The following is a 7,350-nucleotide window of genomic DNA, read 5'->3' as shown; positions in this document are numbered from 1 at the left end:
GGATGATGTTGTTGTTGATCGTGAAATTAACTTCAATATTTATTGTTGATGGTGCAAAGCATCTCAACTTCGTTTATACTGGCCGAAATAAATACTGGAAAAAAGTTCTTTAGGAATTTTTTTAGTTTGGAAATACATTATAACTTCCTTGACAAAAGATTAATTTTCTGAACAATATTTTTACATCTTGCAAGAAATAAATAAATGCTTTAGTTTCTGTTGAAAAAAGTCTTAAACAAGGAGATATGATAGAACAAATGCTCATTTGAAACAAATCCCACAACTTATAACTTAATCAAAAAAAAAATTTAAAGCATTAGAAGTTCATTAGAATTTAGAACTGACGAATACTGATATTCAAAAATGTTAAGCATTAGAACTGATATTTCTCTCAATTTAACAAAACTTTAGCAGGTACACTGTTTTTAAAAACAACTAACAAATTAGTTCTTTATATGACTTTTTAAACGTTTATACAGATAAAGTTTAGATAATGGTTTCCAAAACTCATTTTTATAAATTCTCTTTGTTTGAATTTTTAAATAATAACCAATAACTTAGATAGTTAATTTATTATTTAACTTTTAGCCGCCCACTAAAGGTGACGATTTGGAAAACCTCGATTCAGATATAAATTATTGTATAAAAATGCTGATAAACTTGAATATGTTTTTAAGTACCAGCTTATTTTGATCATTTAACTTTAACTTCAACATAAAAGCTTAAAAGATGTTTTTCCGATAAGCTTAAAAATTAGTAGTATAACATAATATTCCTTTTATCTTTTTTCTTTATATAAACTTATTGTTAAACTTTTATTGCGTTACGCCGTTTCCCTGCAGAGCAGTTCATCAGACGCTAAAAAAAGCTGAAAACAAAAGTATACAGGGCGATGAATTGGAAAATAAAAATACACACATAAATGAAAATAATATTTACATTTGAAATATGAGTTTTAAATAATATGTAGTTTACAAAAGTTAAATTTTAAAGTTAAGTTAAATTAAAATGAAATATAGGTAAGTTTAGTTTAAATAATTTATTAACTATAGATTTTATATATTTTGAAAATTTATTTACTAAGCATTTAATATATTAGGATTTTGAAAAAATGTAAATACTAAGATTTGTAGGGGATTTTTAGAAAACAGAAATGGTCTTTTTACGGGGATGTTGTAACTTTAAAACAAAATCTTTACACAATACAAACATAAATACAATGTAACAATATAATTAAATAGAATGAAATAAACTAATTAAACTAAGTTAATGCGATAAAAAATAAACTAAAAGTATTCCTTAGGGTAATGAGGGCATTGCGTGACTAGTTCATTTCTTTTATTAAGGATTTTTCTCTGGTTAGCATTTGCTATAAACAGTCTTTCAAGGTTACATATCGAGCACATGAAGTTTGGTTTAAATCTGCTTTCTGTCTGTCGGAGAATTTTCCATTCAATAGTGGGTTTCTCGCCTTTTTCATATAATTTCCACATGTAGTTGGCGAGTTGTGTACAGTTGGCGGGCTTCTTCTTGTTGGGTTTTGGAAATGATACTCTATGTTCGTACAATCTATTTTTGAATGCTCTTCGGGTGGATCCAATATATGACATTCTCTTATTTTTCTCAGATGAGACGATTGCTTCGTATATTACATTTTCTAATTTACATTTATTCATTACTGGACATTGCTCTCTGTTTCTGCAGTTACATAGCTTCGGTTCTATTTGTGGTTTTTCTAGCAGTTTCTTATTATGTCCACTTATTAGTGCTTTAATGTTTGGGGAACAACAGTATGATATTTTGGTGGAACTTCTATTGAAGATTTTGTGTAATTCTGTTGATAGTGGGAAGTGCTTGTCAAGCAGTTTTAAAAAGAGGTTTCCGAATTTGGTTTTCACTGATTCACAGAAAGGTGGGTTGTAAAATATACATTTTCTTTTTCTGTTTTTTGCTTTGTTGTTATTAATTGTTGGATTATATTCGAGCTTATGATGGAAGTTGCTTTTGCTCAAAGCGTTTTGGTAGATTTGTTTCGCGTTATCAAATGTTTCTTTGCTTTTTGTTAGTTTTGAAATTCTATTTTCGATCATTTTTGGGATATTTTTCTTAATTGTTCTAGGATGGTTAGAATCTTTGTCAATATAGATGGTCTTTGCGTTTGGCTTTACATATGGGCAATAATCATCAGTTAGGAGGTTTAAATGTATGTCTAAGAAGTTGGTGGAGGTTTCACCTGCGCTAATTGTAATTTCGAATCCTATGTCTGCTAGTTTTTTTGTAATTTTGTTTTTTATTTTGCAAATATTACTCTTATTTTATCTTTTTTCTTTGCCTACTTATCATATTTTGTATGTTATGTAAATGGACTTGTTAAAAAAAAGCAGTTAAACCAAAGGGTTTTGGAAAAAAAAAAGATTATTTTTTTTTTTTTTGCAAGATTAAAAATTCTATAGTTTTTACAGAAATCTACTGTAACTTAATCGAAATTAAATACAACAGATGTTTTTGTGTTAAAACTTCATTCCGACTAACGGCGTTTCAGTGCTCTCAAATAAATTTAAGAACAGATCTACGGAGTCTCAAAAAATCTCTAAAAATTCTCTAATAAAGCTCTGAGACTACGTAGATGTGTTCTCAAATTCATTTGAGAGCACTGAAACGCCGTTAGTCGGAATAAAGTTTTAACACAAAAACATCTGTGGCATATGCTCCGATAAGCTGAGCTTATCAGGATTTCTAGGATTTAATGCTTTTTAACGTTACATCTTATAGAAATTAAAAATAAATTTATTTTGCTTTATTGCCAAATTAAATGTCTAAAACTTATTTGTTAAAATTTAAACAAAACTTTAGTATTACAACAACTTTTTTACGATTTTTTTTATAAAGTACTTTTGAAGAAGAATGTATTTTTTATTTGCACTTTTATTCAAAAACGTCCTAGAAAACTTTTAAGTTGTGATAACTACAAACAAGAATAAAAACAATACATAGATTTTTTAAAAGCTATTCACTTTTCAGAAATTTACCAACTAAACTAAGTCCTTAATTTAAGCTATAAGCTATAAAAAATACAAAATCTATTAAGTTAGATCCGAACAATATTATCAATGAAGACTATTAAAAACCGATGTTTAGACTAGTCAACACTGAGTAAAAGATATTCTGTTTTAAAAATTACCAAATGCTGGTAATACATACTCCTGGTATATACTGATAACATATAGTCCTGGACTTTAAAAGATATTGGTGGTTTGCATTCGATAACCGAAAAGTTTTTGGTGCACTAGGTCCCAAGACCAAATATTTTGAGCGTATTTTTTTCTTTCATTAGAATATAACATGAACAAACAAAAATATTTAATGAAAGTTAATACACATACATCTATGACAATGGTTTTTTTTCACTTTACAACAAAAACTGACTAATCATTTAATTTAAAAGATGAAGGATATATATCCGTATTTGTATACAAAATTATAAATGTTTAAGTAAATTAAGTAATCTAATTACTAACAAAATCGATTAACACTACCTTAAAAACAAAAAGAATTAGCTTGAAAAGAAGTAAAGATAGTTTTAGCAGTGAAAACTAAACTTAAAATTAAGTTTGTTTTACTAATTTACTCAATTAAATGAGGAAGAAAACCAGTTTTTCTATAAAAAGTTTTACCAAAAGTTTATTCTTATCATACAGGTACTGGTTTCAATTTCAAGGCTTAAAATTGTTTGTATCAAGTTTAAATTTTTAAAAGATTTACAAGAAACTAAGTTGTACAGTAATAATCGTTGTAAAGAATCACAGACTTCGTAAACAACACTAAAAATTAATATTTCTGATATTTTATTTTTGTTTTATGCTGATAGAGCAATCATAAAAATATGAAGGCCAATTTAGTGTTTCAACTTGAAGCTTATTTAAAAAACTTGACGTCTTTTTTGTCAAGTTTCATGTATAAAGTTTCTTTGAAATTATAGTTTGAAACAAACAAGTTTTAGCTTTTAGTTATATAATCAAAAATTTAAACTGAAAAATACTTTTAATTTATAAACTGCAAAACTTGTTATACATTAAACGTCTATTACTTCTAACTATATTTATATAATTTATCATTAATGGTACTCTTTTGTAATACTGAATTATATTACAAACATTGGACGTTTAAATCCTTAATGAGACAATTATTTAACTGTATATTTAAAAGTTTACAGTAGTGATTATAAAAATATATTTTTTTTTTTTTACTATATACAAAACTAATCCATTTAATAAAAATTCAAAAAAGTTTTTTTAATTTTTTTCTCATTATACTGTTTGAAGTACTTTCAGATTGAACTTTAGCAAACAAGTTTAATAAATTTATTGTACTAATAATATTAAGTACTATACCATTGTTGTTTCTTTTAGACATTTTCTAAGCGTATTTTCTATTAAACCTAACCCACAGACTGAATATTATTCCACTTATTAGGACGAAGTCGTTATTTTAGTACTTTTAATTTAATGTTTTCGAGATTTTGTTTGCGCAATTTTTAAAACAACAACAAATATCTATCATTAATTTATATATATTTATAGTACAAAATGTTAAATATGCGGAATTTTGCAAATATATGGAAGATTAGCAAAATTTTTAGTAAAATTATTTAAGTGTTGAACTTGGTAAAATAACAGTGTTACCTACTACTTTATTTGTAGTAACCATTTTATACAGCTGTTTTTTTTTCAATTTGCTAAACTTTGTAATGATTTAAATGTTAATAACACATCAATAAAATTCATTGCATTAATTTACTACTAAGTTGCTGATTACTGCGATTTAAAGTGTTAATTAGTCTAAAACAACTCACAAAAACATTGGCGAATGTCAGCAGAGCAGAAGCAAGATCAAATTGGTACGATCAACCCTTATGTTAGTCTAAAATGTATATTTAGTAGGAAGCATCATAAAAAGTTTTGTAAGATGTTTTAAAGTTTATGTATTATAAATTAACAATGAAACTTTTCAAGTGAATTTGAATTGTGTCATGTTTTACAAACACCCGTGCCAGGCATGTAAGAGCACCAGATCGCTATACACTTTACACTTAATAACATACCATTTAGAAAAAATTCAAAGCAAAAAACTTATAATTGGTCTTTAAATTTGATAATTAGTATATATTAAGGCTTGATTTTCGCTTAAACTACAAAATTTTGTTAAGAATAGTTTTATCTTAGTGATACTTTCTTAAATTTTAGTAACTGCGGCCCACGGAACGGAAGAATATTTCTACAGTAATGTTTTTTAGGAAAATTAGTTGGTGACTTATTATAAAGCTGCCAATGTTATAATTTATGACATAGTTTACTTTATCGATAAAAATAATAAAACAATACCAGAAATAAAATAGATTTATTTATTCGTATATCTTAACACATTTTAACTGTTTGTTCAAAGTCATATACTAATTGAGCTTTTTTTTTGTTTTGTTACTGATATAATTGTCTTTTGGTACAAACTTTGTGCATAGCTGACTTTAATGTTTACATAGAAACAAATGCTATTCAAAAGTATAAATATAAGTAGTAAGCTTTTGACAATTTTTTTACAAAAAAACTTATATATTTATTTTTAACATTTTGTTATATTATTTAAAAAACTTAAGTTTTTAGTTACACGTGTTTTTTTTTATATGTAATTTTATTCAAATTGTTGTAACTATAAAATTTATAGAGATAACTGTTGAAATATAAATTGAAATCAACAAGTTATTTGTTATAATATAAATTTACTATCTTCGACCAATTCGAAGCTCGTAGATCGTTAAATTATTTTTGTTTTAAAGTTTTATTATTAACATAAGTTCAATAACAAAGTAAAAAAGACTAATATGCATTTTTTATAATAAAACACGTTGACCAAAAATAATATTAATACTTTTTTTAGGTTAATAGAAATATGCTGACTAAAATAATTTACATACAATATATTTTTTTTACCTTAAAATACACAATTAAGTATTACAATTTGAAAAAAAGTTTAATTTCTATGCTCTTTCATAAAATTTGATCTTAAAGAATTCTTAATACGTTTTTGAATAATAATTTAATTTTTATGTCATCTTATTTCTATTCTAGTTTTATTTTTAATTTGCAATTTAAAAAAAAGTCTGCTTTTTTCATGACTAAATATGAAACGCCCATAAAAGTAGCTCAAAACATTGTGCTTATTTTTAGTTTTATCAAACAAAGATCTTAAATCTACATTTAGATATTACTATATTTAAATTATAAGGTTTTAAATTAAAACTAGTATTCTAAACTAATAGTATTAATCTTTAATAATATCTAACAACTTATCAATTAATTATCAATTGGTAGCTTTGGACCTTCTAAGAATGATAATTCTATATAGTCAGTGTACTAGCTTTGGCTTTGGTTAGAAAAGCATAAATTGACAATATGCAATTCTTTTAGAAGATTAGTTAGATTTCAATTCTGAATATAGCCATTTTTCTGACAAAATTTCTGTACATAGATTAAGAAAGTTTGTATATGCACTATTCAAAACCTTTTTACATCAAATTTTTTAATGTGAATAAATCTATTCAATAATTATGATGTCACAATATTAGTTCCAAAACAACCTAAATATTAGCATTTTTTTTTTGTAAATGTGTTTTTAACTGGGTTTCGATCTCGCAACATTCAACTAAGTTTTACCAGCCTATATGATTGAGTCTTACCTCTTCAAGCCACAGTCATAGTTTCAGTGTTTACTTTCCATAACATTCCAAAATATATAATGTAAGTTAAAGCTAAATCTTTTTATTTTTTCTTCACTCCAAACCTTGAATATCTTGTGAAAGTTTCTTAAGCTTTCTTAAACCTATGTTTCAACAGAAATTGCATGTTAGGGCACATCTCATTTAAAATAAAAATAATTGCCACACTTCATGGAGTTTTTATGTTAAACGTAGGGGCTAGGCAGCAGTTTAAAGCAGGCCCCTGCTTTTATTATATGAGAAGCTTAATTTACAAAGCAAGGAAGTTATATAGGACATTTGTGAAGTTGAATTTGATTTTTTACTCTAAGTGTTATTATTTTTTTATTAAATTATCTATTACAGAATATGTTCTTTTGTTTAAATATGTAAGATGAGAAAATGTAATTGTTGATGTAAAATTAAACTTATCTCAATGTAAAATTGTATCGTGTCAACCATTTGTTTCTCTCATACTTAAATACCTATAAATTAAAAAATGTATATTCAGCCTTCAAATAAATAAAAATGTTACAGCATTTTATTTTGATGTTTAAGTTAAGTACATACTTTTAGTTTAATTTTCTATGTGTTGGACTAAT

The sequence above is a fragment of the Thalia democratica genome, chromosome 1, assembly GCF_965202585.1.
Source record: "Thalia democratica chromosome 1, ktThaDemo2.hap1.1, whole genome shotgun sequence".
NCBI classification, from domain to species: domain Eukaryota; kingdom Metazoa; phylum Chordata; class Thaliacea; order Salpida; family Salpidae; genus Thalia; species Thalia democratica.
Note: the sequence above shows the minus strand (reverse complement) of the source record.